Source organism: Schistocerca nitens, chromosome 2 (genome assembly GCF_023898315.1).
Source record: "Schistocerca nitens isolate TAMUIC-IGC-003100 chromosome 2, iqSchNite1.1, whole genome shotgun sequence".
NCBI lineage: Eukaryota > Metazoa > Arthropoda > Insecta > Orthoptera > Acrididae > Schistocerca > Schistocerca nitens.
In genome coordinates, this window is record NC_064615.1 from 149,647,844 (window position 1) to 149,662,127 (window position 14,284).

The window sequence follows — 14,284 nt, forward strand, 5'->3', positions numbered from 1 at the left end:
GTTAAGATTTCTTGCAATTCAGGGCTATTCTTTTGTGTTAATTATTGGAAGTCATGTTGTCAACGTATAGCAGTCAGATTGCGTTGGGCTTGTATATTGTGGATAAATAGGTTAAGTTTGAGTTGTCTTTGTCAGGGAAAATTCTCTAGGTCAGCGTTCAATAAAAAAAAGACTTAGTTTCACTGTCTTCAACGCCATGGTGGGCTCCACTGACAGCGTATGGGCACGTTGCTTTAGACTAGGCAGCTACAAAAGAATACTGAGACGAATTCAGCATAGCATACTTCTGAGGCTCATCAGTGTCTTTCGCACCACACCTGTAGACGGTTTACTGGTAAACCTCCGGACTTGTCTGATGTATATCGTGGTACATTGCAGGATAAATCTGTCTTGCCTGAGTGAGTGAGCAATATGATGTATATGATACCACAGGAACGCAAATTACTGATTAAAAAACATTTACGAGCCTGGAAGTTATATGAATGGCAGCCTGACTGGTACACTGGGAGCACTGCAAGGCTTGTTTACAGCATATTCCCAAGCATCAGGAACAGGCTCAAACTGCACGACATTGCCTCTGCTCAAGGTATGGTGCACCTATTAACATGTCACGGTCCACAAGCCAAACATTCGCAACAAGTGGGATTTAGTAACACACCAATCTGTGAATGTGAAGAGGAAGGTTCTGTTGATCATGACGTTAACAGATGCCCCCTTTTTCAGGTAGAGAGTGACTGCAGATAATTAGACTGTGATTTGCAAATAATTTTAAGTGATCAAAACTTGTGGACTAAAATCAATGACAGCACATCGGATATCTAAAAGGCAACTGCTTAACTTTCAGTCCATGAGATGAAGTGGACGCTGTTGTTGTTTGGTACTTTCTTTCTGATAGCGGCTATCGAGACGAATCCAGTGATGTGTAACAGTAAGGTCAACGAAGGTCACAAAGTTGGCATGAACGTCCATTTACAGAAGGTGTTCGAAGTGATGATCATTGGTATCGATGCAGTGCTACAATCTTCTTATCATGGACTGAGTGGTATTCCTTATCACGTCGGCACTTATCGAAGCAGATGCTCTGACAATTCTCTCTCGCATATCTTCAGGTGTAGTTGGAACGTGTTTATAAACAATGTCTTTTACGAATCCCCACAAGAAAAAATCCAGAGGCGTCCTGGTGAACGAGCCGGCCACGACACATCTCCTCTGTGTCCAATCCAACGAGCTGGGAATTGTCTCTGCAATTCATTTCTAGCCATCAGCGAAAAATGTACCGGACACCCATCGTGTTGATACCACATTCTGTTCCTTGTTCCTAAAGGTATTTCTTCAAATAACAGATGTAATATTTCTCGCAGGAATGCGGTGTACTTGCTACCATTAAGATTTATTTCGATGAAATAGGGGCCTATAATTCTGTCCTCCAGATTCCCACACCATACATTCACCGACCATGGTTTTTGGCGTGCAACATGCCGCAGCCAACATGGATTTTCAGTTGCCCAATAATGCACGTTATGAAAATTAACATTTCCATGGTTCGTGAATGTAACCTCATCAGTAAATAAAATCAAATTAATAAATGTGTCATCCCTGTCAATCTGATGTAGAGTCCATTGGCAGAATTCAATGTGATGCATACAATCCGTACCGGTTAATTCTTGGTGGTGATTGATGGGGTAAGGATGATATTTATGGCGATGCAGAACACAAACAACACTACTCTTGTCATGCCAGATTCCCTTGTGCTTTTATGCGAACTAGCACAAGGATCTCGAACAATGGTGGAAAGAGTACCAATTTGCGTTTGCTCGTTAGTAACTTTCCTTTGCCGGATATGTTTCCGATGCGTTAAAGATCGATTTGTTCTCAATTTATCATACACATATTTCAATGTACGACATGTAGGGTGAGTACTTTGAGGGTATGTTTCAGCGTATAAGTCTCTAGCTTTCACTGTATTTTGTTGGCATTCTCCATATATGAGAAGCATGTCGACTTTCCTCAAGGAATACATCATTCACATTCGCTTGATTCGACGGTACTAGTCTTACCGTTCCTATTAGTGTTGTATTGCGAAACCGTCGAATGGTGTTTACATGTCGATGGCACGTTGGATGGATACGCCGTATTCGACGAATATTTACTATTTGCACGATATACGAGAGAAAATTGTCAGACTATGTGCTTCGATAAGTGCCGATGTGGCAAGGAGTACCACTCAATCCATGATAAGAAGATTGCAGCACTGCATTGATACCAATGATCATCACTTCGAATAACTTCTATAAATGGACGTTCATGTCACCTTTGTGACCTTCGTTGACCTTCAAAGACCTTACTGTACAACATCCTTTTTTTTTTTAAGTTGACCTTCATATCTCTGACGCGACTCCACCTAGTAACAAAAATCCAACGTCATATTATAGCCCCCGTTGTCCTATGCAGCATTTCACCCTCAAACTTTTCAGCTATTATCATACTCTCAGAGGTATTCTAGGTAGCAATAGTTAATGACTCACTCTTATATAAAGTTTATTGCTGCGAATTTGTGACCTATTAACCGAAAAAAAGAAGATAAAGCAAGCCACCCACACAGGTATGCATAGACACTCTTCCTTTTTTTAAGAAAAAAATAAGAGAAAAAAGCTATGGCCATCCACACGGGTATGCATACACTCGAGGATTGCAGGCACGCACATACCAGTGTGGGTGATGTACAATAGTGTAGCAACAACAGGTGTAGAAGTAGGTGTAGTTGTAGTTAGTCGGCAAACCTCGGGTTCTTCCGAGACTGTCAGTAACATATCTAGTAATGTAAGACAGAAGTTATTCACTTGGAAATTGAGTTGACTCCCTCTTTTTATGTTTTTATGATTAACGAACATATACGACCCGTTTAGATTTTCCAGATAATAGGTCTCAAATTCGTAGCAATAAACTGAGTTGAACTGAACTTAATTACGCATACGGTAAATAGTTTTCCGTCTACCCTGTCTCAGGTAGATAAAGTTTAATTATAACAACGTTGCGCTGTGTGGTAGGACGCTGATCACTTCTTTAAAATGAGAATTAATTACGAAGGGCAGAAGGAGTTCGAAGGGGCACAGAACTCCTGCGGCTCTGGCGTTGGCTGGCTTATAAACTAATGAAAATAAAGCGAGCTGCGACGCGAGGCGCTTGTAAATCACGAAGGAAGTCGTCAAAGACGGCTGCCTCGTCCTCGTAAACAAGCGGTGTGGCGTGGCGCCGCGCCAGCGCCTGGGGTACGTCGAGCTGCGACCTCCGGCGGGGCTCCGCACCCCCCCCCCCCCCCTCACAAACACGCTCTTCGTCGGTGAGCTCCCCCCCCCCCCCCAACCACACAGCGACCCAGAGTCCCTGCTGAGGTCTGCCTGCCACAGACCGCCGTCACACGAGCTTCTGCTGATACCACATCTCTTTGCAGTGGCACAGGCGCGCCAACTGAAACGCACTACATATTTATAAACCCGTCCGGGCACGACCACTGCGCCCTGTATGAATAACTGATTCTAGTCTTCTAGCGAAAATAAAAAAAAAAGGGAGACCGACTCTGTTCTGACGATGCTTCTCTCTTACAAGCAGATGTACCTGACTCTTGCATTTATACAGGCACAAGCAAGAATGTAACCGAGAAAACACACAAGTTTTGCACTGAAGCTGCATAAGGGAGTGATTTATATAAGATTATAAACAATGTATTCGTGCTTTCTTCAACAAATAAATTACTTTTCTATGACAGATTCTTTTCCATACGTTCCGTACTTGTGCTTTGGTAAATCTGTTGTTGAACTATCTGCGCCCTGAAGTTCAAAAAATGGTTCAAATGGCTCTGAGCACTATGGGACAACTTCTGAGGTCATCAGTCCCCTAGAACTTAGAACTACTTAAACCTAACTAACCTAAGGACATCACACACATCCATGCCCGAGGCAGGATTCGAACCTGCGACCGGAGCGGCCGCGCGATTCCAGACTGTAGCGCCTAGAACCGCTCGGCCACTTCGGCCGGCGCCCTGCAGTGTTACCCGGAGTTAAATAGTTATTTATAAAGAAATGTTAATGTCGAACCTCATTATGCATGCGTATGCGCCATCACCCCAATGTTCTCTCTTGGAGGTATTAACCCTTTCGTGTTTGATGGAATAAATATGTCCCACTAAAGTAACGTGTAGTTTTGAGCGTTGGGAGGTCTATGTCTCATATCTGTCTAGTGCTAGCATGTAGCGAGAAGCTTTCGGAACTTGGAAAAAAATACTACGGACCATAGGGTGGGTATACGGAAGGATGTGAGTGATCAAATGGGACGGTGTGTGTTTATAGGTGACACAGTGTACCTGTTACACGAAAATCAGATTGAATCGCCATATTTTTCACTCCAAGAAAGTCCGAAGTAAGTAATTGTGTGTCCTTATATATCATAGACATTGTTTTGATACATTACTACACACCTCAGTAATTATGTCTATTTGTATATAATTGTACTTAGTGGAAAGTATATGATAGGGAAAACGTCTGGAACCTAGAAAACGTTGGTGTGTGATACGTCAAAGCCATCTACAAATCTTACGTTGAAAACTTGTATATGATATTTCATGTTTTTTCCGTCAGTAGAATAAATGTGTTTTGGTACTAATTTGTTATACTTTTTCTATAATTGTCATCCTAAAATTAAAAACATAACTATGAAAATCCTAGGGTGACATGAAAACATCAATGTAGTTAGGCATGCAGCTTTACTGTATGGATAAATGATGATGGCGTCCTCTTGGGTAAAATATTCCGGAGGTAAAATAGTCCCCCATTCGGGTCTCCGGGCGGGGACTACTCAGGAGGACGTCGTTACCAGGAGAAAGAAAACTGGCGTTCTACGGATCGGAGCATGGAATGTCAGATCCCTTAATCGAGCAGGTAGGTTAGAAAATTTAAAAAGGGAAATGGATAGGTTAAAGTTGGATATAGTGGGAATTATTGAAGTTCGGTGGTAGGTGGAACAAGTCTTTTGGTTAGGTGAATAAAGGGTTATAAATACAAAATCAAATAGGGGTAATGCAGGAGTAGGTTTAATAATGAATAGGAAAATAGGAGTGCAGGTATGCTACTATAAACAGCACAGTGAACGCATTGTTGTGGCCAAGATAGACACGAAGCCAATGCCTACGACAGTAGTACAAGTCTATATGCCAACTAGCTCTGCAGATGACGAAGAAATTGAAGAAATATATGATGAGATAAAAGAAATTATTCAGATAGTGAAGGGAGACGATAGCAGGAAAAGGAAGTGAAGGAAACGCAGTAGGTGAATACGGATTGGGGTAAGAAATGAAAGAGGAAGCCGTCTGGTGGAATTTTGCACAGAGCACAACTTAATCCTAGCTAACACTTGGTTCAAGAATCATAAAAGACGGTTGTATACATGGAAGAAGCCTGGAGATACTGACAGGTTTCAGATAGATTATATAATGGTAAGACAGAGATTTAAGAACCAGGTTTTAAATTGCAAGACATTTCCAGGAGCAGATGTGCACTCTGACCACAATCTATTGGTTTTGAACTGTAGATTGAAACTGAAGAAACTGCAAAAAGGTGGGAAATTAAGGAGATGGGACCTGGGTAAACTGACTAAACCAGAGGTTGTACAGAGTTTCAGAGAGAGCATAAGAGAACAATTGACAAGAATGGGGGAAAGAAATACAGTAGAAGAAGAATGGGTAGCTTTGAGGGATGAAGTAGTGAAGGCAGCAGAGGATCAAGTAGGTAAAAAGACGAGGGCTTGTAGAAATCCTTGGGTGACTGAAGAAATGTTGAATTTAATTGATGAACGGAGAAAACATAAAAATGCAGTAAATGAAGCAGGCAAAAAGGAATACAAACGTCTCAAAAATGAGATCGGCAGGAAGTGCAAATGGCTAAGCAGGCATGGCTAGAGGACAAATGTAAGGATGTAGAGGCTTATCTCACTAGGGATAAGATAGATACTGCCTACAGGAAAATTAAAGAGACTTTTGGAGAAAAGAGAACCACTTGTATGAATATCAAGAGCTCAGATGAAAACCCACTTTCAAGCAAAGAAGAGAAAGCAGAAATGTGGAAGAAGTATATAGAGGGTCTATACAAGGGCGATGTACTTGAGGACAATGTTATACAAATGGAAGAGGATGTAGGGGAATATGAAATGGGAGATATGATACTGACAGACCGAAGTCGAAACAAGGCCCCGGGAATAGACAACATTCCATTAGAACTGCTGACGGCCTTGGGAGAGCCAGTCCTGACAAAACTCTACCATCTGGTGAGCAAAATGTATGAAACAGGCGAAATACCCTCAAACTTCAAAAAGAATATAATAATTCCAATCCCAAAGAAAGCAGGTGTTCACAGATGTGAAAATTACCGAACTGTCAGTGTAATAAGCCACGGCTGCAAAATACTAACACGAATTCTTTACAGACGAATGGAAAAACTGGTAGAAGCTGACCTCTGGGAAGATCAGTTTGGATTCCGAAGAAATATTGGAACACGTGAGGCAATACTGACTCTACGACTTATTTTAGAAGCTAGATTAAGAAAAGGCAAACCTACGTTTCTAGCATTTGTAGACTTAGAGAAAGCTTTTGACAATGTTGACTGGAATACTCTCTTTCAAATTCTGAAGGTGGCAGGGATAAAATACAGGGAGCGAAAGGCTATTTACAGTTTGTACAGAAACCAGATGGCAGTTATAAGGGTTGAGGGACATGAAAGGGAAGCTGTGGTTGGGAAGGGAGTGAGACAGGGTTGTAGCCTCTTCCCAATGTTTTTCAATCTGTATATTGAGCAAGCAGTAAAGGAAACAAAAGAAAAATTCGGAGTAGGTATTAAAATCCATGGAGAAGAAATAAAAACTTTAAGGTTCGCCGATGACATTGTAATTCTGTCAGAGACAGCAAAGGACTTGGAAGAGCAGTTGAACGAAATGGACAGTGTCTGGAAAGAAGGATATAAGATGAACATCAACAAAAGCAAAACGAGAATAACGGAATGTAGTCGAATTAAATCAGGTGATGCTGAGGGAATTAGATTAGGAAATGAGACACTTAAAGTAGTAAAGGAGTTTTGCTAGTAGGGAGCAAAATAACTGATGATGGTCGAAGTAGAGAGGATATAAAATGTGTCAGGAAGTCGTTTCTGAAAGTATTTGTATGGAGTGTGGCCATGTATGGAAATGAAACATGGACGATAAATAGTTTGGACAAGAAGAGAATAGAAGCTTTCGAAATGTGGTGCTACTGAAGAATGCTAAAGATTCGATGGGTAGATCACATAACTAATGAGGAGGTACTGAATAGGATCGGGGAGAAGTTTGTGGCACAACTTGACTAGAAGAAGGGATCGGTTGGTAGGACGTGTTCTGACGCATCAAGGGATGACCAATTTAGTATTGGAGGGCAGCGTGGAGGGTAAAAATCACAGAGGGAGACCAAAAGATGAATACTCTAAGCAGATTCAGAAGGATGTAGGCTGCAGTACGTACTGGGAGATGAAGAAGCTTGCACAGGATAGAGTAGCATGGAGAGCTGCATCAAACCAGTTTCAGGACTGAAGACCACAACAACAACAACAGTTAGGTTCGTGGAGCACATTTGTCCCACTTTACCGATTTTCAAAACAGCCCACCTTAAGCTTTTTGGTAGTGAAAGTTATTTATCACAAAAGAGGATAGTTTTTGAAATTTTATTTTTTAGATATATATGAAAAAAATTGAGACGTGAAAGTGTTAAGGCACGAGCCACTTGCAGCCCAGCAAACCGCGCGACATCGAAAAAAAAAAACACCTAATTTTGAAACATTGGGAAAACCTGCCAGAATAGATATTGCTCACAACTCACTCGTTTACTTAAAGGAAAAAAATTAGACGACCGAGTAGCGAATTACAAAATGTGCCACAAGGGAGCAAATAATTTCACGACTGTCTGCAAACATGCCTAGCTCGGAAAAAGTCATAATCGTCTAGGTGTTTCTGGAGTGCCAGAAATCTACTGTAATACACTCCTGGAAATTGAAATAAGAACACCGTGAATTCATTGTCCCAGGAAGGGGAAACTTTATTGACACATTCCTGGGGTCAGATACATCACATGATCACACTGACAGAACCACAGGCACATAGACACAGGCAACAGAGCATGCACAATGTCGGCACAGTACAGTGTATATCCACCTTTCGCAGCAATGCAGGCTGCTATTCTCCCATGGAGACGATCGTAGAGATGCTGGATGTAGTCCTGTGGAACGGCTTGCCATGCCATTTCCACCTGGCGCCTCAGTTGGACCAGCGTTCGTGCTGGACGTGCAGACCGCGTGAGACGACGCTTCATCCAGTCCCAAACATGCTCAATGGGGGACAGATCCGGAGATCTTGCTGGCCAGGGTAGTTGACTTACACCTTCTAGAGCACGTTGGGTGGCACGGGATACATGCGGACGTGCATTGTCCTGTTGGAACAGCAAGTTCCCTTGCCGGTCTAGGAATGGTAGAACGATGGGTTCGATGACGGTTTGGACGTACCGTGCACTATTCAGTGTCCCCTCGACGATCACCAGTGGTGTACGGCCAGTGTAGGAGATCGCTCCCCACACCATGATGCCGGGTGTTGGCCCTGTGTGCCTCGGTCGTATGCAGTCCTGATTGTCCTAATTTGCTGGGAAGTGGCGGTGCGGTCCCCTACGACACTGCGTAGGATCCTACGGTCTTGGCGTGCATCCGTGCGTCGCTGCGGTCCGGTCCCAGGTCGACGGGCACGTGCACCTTCCGCCGACCACTGGCGACAACATCGATGTACTGTGGAGACCTCACGCCCCACGTGTTGAGCAATTCGGCGGTACGTCCACCCGGCCTCCCGCATGCCCACTATACGCCCTCGCTCAAAGTCCGTCAACTGCACATACGGTTCACGTCCACGCTGTCGCGGCATGCTACCAGTGTTAAAGACTGCGATGGAGCTCCGTATGCCACGGCAAACTGGCTCACACTGACGGCGGCGGTGCACAAATGCTGCGCAGCTAGCGCCATTCGACGGCCAACACCGCGGTTCCTGGTGTGTCCGCTGTGCCGTGCGTGTGATCATTGCTTGTACAGCCCTCTCGCAGTGTCCGGAGCAAGTATGGTGGGTCTGACACACCGGTGCCAATGTGTTCTTTTTTCCATTTCCAGGAGTGTAAGTCTGTAAAAAGCGTGACGGGACTTCTTGTTCTCTGTCTATATGCAGATGGATACCTGCCACTTTTAAAGTTTGTCCTTAACTCTTATTTATAGTAATCGAGAAGGTCACTTTCAAAGGGACTGCAAGTATTTTAACTGGAAAGCAAGTGTGTTGGGATGATTCGTGGTATCAATGCTGTCTCTCCTTTGGCTCCACCAGTGATGATGGTGGTCTGCACGATATGCCTTCTCAGCTCTGTAATGCGTAACCTGGTGCCATTGTACAATCTTGGTGCACACAGGTCAAGCATCAGTATGGCAAGCACACAAGACGTATACACCTTCCGGTTTTACACTGACCATGCTTGCCAGTTAGCAAGACAGCAAGCTGCCGCACATTAGCAGCCGAACGAGCGGGCTGTTTTACTCCAATCCAAGCCAATCTGTGACCAACTCGAGCAGGCTGAAGGTGTCCTGCTTGCCTGCCAATCTTCCCGCTGTGCTACGCTACGTAGCAGTTTATTCTGTACGCCTTCATTGTAGTGTTATGAGAAGATTTAGGAAGTTGACGAAAAATCTTTTTTACCCGAGTATCACAAGAGGAGGCTCAATATGATATTTATTCATTTTCTGTTCTAGCAGGTCAGAAAAGGTTGGATTTTATTTGTTCTTTTTTCCTTTTCAGCGTATTTCGGGCTTATTTATTTATTTTGATTTGAAAGGTTTTCCTTGCAGCTTCACCCTGTTTCGACTAGTAGTGGTTATCCTCAATTCGAACCATCATCACGTCATCTCTTAGAGATGGGGCCCCTCCACGCCCGCACCAACGTGGTGACCAAACCAAAAGTTCTACTGTCACCTCCGTAAACATGTTAGTTATCTAGTAGGTGGATCACAGGATGCTGGGCTGTGATGTTGTCCGTGCGTCTGGGTAAGGCTACGCATTAACACGGTCCATCAGGTGATAGATAGTGGACGAAACGCGAGTGAGGGTAGCGATTTGAAGAGCAGAGGGAAAAAAGTGCCATGGCTCGTGCCGTGAGAAAAAAACCTCTGCGACAGTGGGATGGGTAGTAAGAGCAGTAGTGGCTTACTAGCTGCGATAGCTCATGCAAGGTTGGATTTATTAGTGTAGGTATCATGCATCATTACCGCGACAAGCGATGGCGATGTGTCCCAGTTGCTGCAGCTGCTACATTCCTGGAACAATCAAGATCGTTATACAGTAGTGGGAGATCGGCCATAGATCATCTCACTGTGTGGGGGATGTGTGGAGTTTGTTTTCATGCAGTGTACGGTACGGCTTCCCTGTGTGGTGCCAGTTATTCGGCAGTGTTCTCTAATACATGTTTCCTGTAGTGATCAGAACAATCTCTGAAAGTCGTAATAGTTTGTCCCTAAGATCCTGAAGATGTCTGTTACACTGCGGCAACTAAAGTAATGGCCGAGTGCACCAATCTCGATTAACAGTTAACCGCGGTTAAGTCGATATTTAATCCTGTTCAGCGCAGTATTCTGGTGCACCAACATCGATCTAAGTTAAACGAGGGAATCGACCGCGGTTACATTTAACCGGGGCTCTTTCCCGGTTTTCTCGACATAACCGAATGCTGAAGATAAGGTGGGTAGATCACGTAACTAATGAGGAGGTATTGAATAGGATTGGGGAGAAGAGAAGTTTGTGGCACAACTTGACTAAAAGAAGGGATCGGTTGGTAGGACATGTTTTGAGGCATCAAGGGATCACAACTTTAGCATTGGAGGGCAGCGTGGAGGGTAAAAATCGTAGAGGGAGACCAAGAGATCAATACACTAAGCAGATTCAGAAGGATGTAGGTTGCAGTAGGTACTGGGAGATGAAGAAGCTTGCACAGGATAGAGTAGCATGGAGAGCTGCATCAAACCAGTCTCAGGACTGAAGACCACAACAACAACAACAACAACAACCACGGTTTTAGAAGCATACGCTATTAAGATGGCGGCGCGTTTTGATGTTGTGGATGGCACTGAGGAAGATTTGTTATACCTTGACCATTTAAATCGTGACCGAAATCGTGTTGGAGTGATTGTGGAAAGGGGAAACCCTTTTGAAGATTATGGTGACAGGAAGTTTGAAGAGGGATTTCGTGTGTCAAAAGAAACAGTGTGGTGGTTATTAAATCAAATTAATGATAGGTTAGAATTTCCTACTGATCGGAATAACCCTGTTTCTCTGATAGACAGACTTTTGATCACTTTAAGGGCATATGCAACAGGTGCATTCAACATTCTTATTGGGGACAACAGTAATATACAGGGTGATTCAAAAAGAATACCACAACTTTAAAAATGTGTATTTAATGAAAGAAACATAATATAACCTTCTGTTATACATCATTACAAAGAGTATTTAAAAAGGTTTTTTTTTCACTCAAAAACAAGTTCAGAGATGTTCAATATGGCCCCCTCCAGACACACAAGCAATATCAACTCGATACTCCAACTCGTTCCACACTCTCTGTAGCATATCAGGCGTAACAGTTTGGATAGCTGCTGTTATTTCTCGTTTCAAATCATCAATGGTGGCTGGGAGAGGTGGCCGAAACACCATATCCTTAACATACCCCCATAAGAAAAAATCGCAGGGGGTAAGATCAGGGCTTCTTGGAGGCCAGTGATGAAGTGCTCTGTCACGGGCTGCCTGGCGGCCGATCCATCGCCTCGGGTAGTTTATAAGGTTTCATAACTAACCTTTTTCGTAGGACTCTCCATACAGTTGACTGTGGAATTTGCAGCTCTCTGCTAGCTCTGTGAGTCGATTTTCCTGGGCTGCGAACAAGTGCTTGCTGGATGCGTGCTACATTTTCATCACTCGTTCTCGGCCGTCCAGAACTTTTCCCTTTGCACAAACACCCATTCTCTGTAAACTGTTTATACCAACGTTTAATACACCACCTATCAGGAGGTTTAACACCATACTTCGTTCGAAATGCACGCTGAACAACTGTCGTCGATTCACTTCTGCCGTACTCAATAACACAAAAAGCTTTCTGTTGAGCGGTCGCCATCTTAGCATCAACTGACGCTGACGCCTAGTCAACAGCGCCTCAATCGAACAAATGTACAACTAAATGAAGCTTTATAGCTCCCTTAATTCGCCGACAGATAGTGCTTAGCTCTGCCTTTTGTCGTTGCAGAGTTTTAAATTCCTAAAGTTGTGGTATTCTTTTTGAATCACCCTGTACATCGTACAACAGCACAACGAATCATCAGTGATGTATCAGACATCATAGCATCACTGTCTCCTCGCTTTATAAAATTTCCTACAAGAGAAGAAGTGCGCTCTGTGATGTATGGTTTTAGTCAATTGGACCGATTTCCTGGCGTTCTTGGTACCTTGGATCGTACCCATATAAGAATTTATAAGAATTCAGTCTCCTGGAGGACATAATGCTGAACTTTTCCGCAATAGGAAATCATATTTTTCCTTTAACTGTCAAACCATTAGTGATCACACTTTGTTAATAAGAGATATTGTCGCTCGATGGCCGGGCTCTGTGCACGACAGTACCATATTTATCAACTGTGCTCGCAGAGCTCAATTTGAAAACGGAGAAATACCACAAGGTCTCATATTAAAACTAGAAACTCTGTTGAGAGAAAATACGGTATGTGGAAGAGAAGATTTCCCATATTATCTGTAGGAATAAGATGTAATCCACAGGAAGCAATGTCAATCATTGTGGGTACGGCTGTCTTGCATAATATTGCGAGGAGTACAAGCAGTGATGAACCACCAGAAGATCCTGAAATTTCTCGACTTTTAAATCAGTTACGTGATGAGAGAGGCCCCAACATTGAAGACAACGAAGAGGTGCTACCTGGACAGCAGATGTATCATGATGATACATTACCTGGAAGAGCAGTTCGCCGTGCTATAATTAATGAACATTTCCGATAATCTAACATAAATTCAGACATTGTTCGTAATGAAAAATTATGATTATAGTTATGGGATTTCGCCGTATTTTCAATTTTTCAGATTATTTCAGCATGTAATCTATTTTGTTTCTGCTGTCTAGCGAACATAAAAGTACTCACTGAACTGGGTGTGTGATGCGAAATTTGAGGTTTTGTTGTGCCAGGGACAGGATGTGCTGCCTACAGACAATTACCCAGCTGCTGCTTTTCTGAGATATTTTTTTAGTGTGGAACTGTTGCTAATTCATTATTAAAGATATATTTCTTGCATCACATTGGTTGTGAAAGCAATGCAGTACTCTGTTATTTATATACATGTTCAGTTTCTGGGTATGTACTTAAATTTGAGAACAAATGACTCCATTACATTTAGAGTGTGAGAGTAAAAGCGAGTGGAATAAAATATAATGGATATTTCTGTATTATGTTCACTATAGATCCTAAACATCTCTTAAATTTTCTACTGTAACAACAAATATGTGAATGTCCCAACAGTTTTGCAATATTAAAAGAGCACATTCTTTATTATTAGAACCTTTCAGTTTAGAGATTATTTTACTGCACTTCTCCTCATTATTAATGCAGTCTTATCACCTAGATTAGCTTAAAATTGTGAATATGAAGTACACATGGGCACAAAATAAATAATCATTTGTGTAATAACATAAAATGTCAGGTGGGATTGTTTATTTGTTAAATTATTTCCATATTAATCACTACTCTTTATTTACAATATGATTTTCTTAAACATAAATGTGTGTGGCCATAAGGTTGTGCAAAGAATTGAATTACGTTGTTAATTCTAGTCAGTCATGCGTGTAGCAGCACTTTACACAATATTATGCACAACTGTATGGCATTAAAAAAAATACATGAAATTGAAGACAAATTTGTGTTTAGAAATTGCCACCAAAAACAAGTTCTCATTGCTACAAAAGGCAATGGAATGATGTCAGCAATGTCTAATACTTTGGGGATCAGTGCAAGAGCAATAATTAGTTAAGGAGTGTGCTACTTCGGAAGATATGAAAGCAGAACTGTAATGCTGTGGGTTGACAGTACGAAGTGTCATACTTTAAGTTATTACTGAGGGAAACTCCCTCCCTCTCTCTGTCACTGAT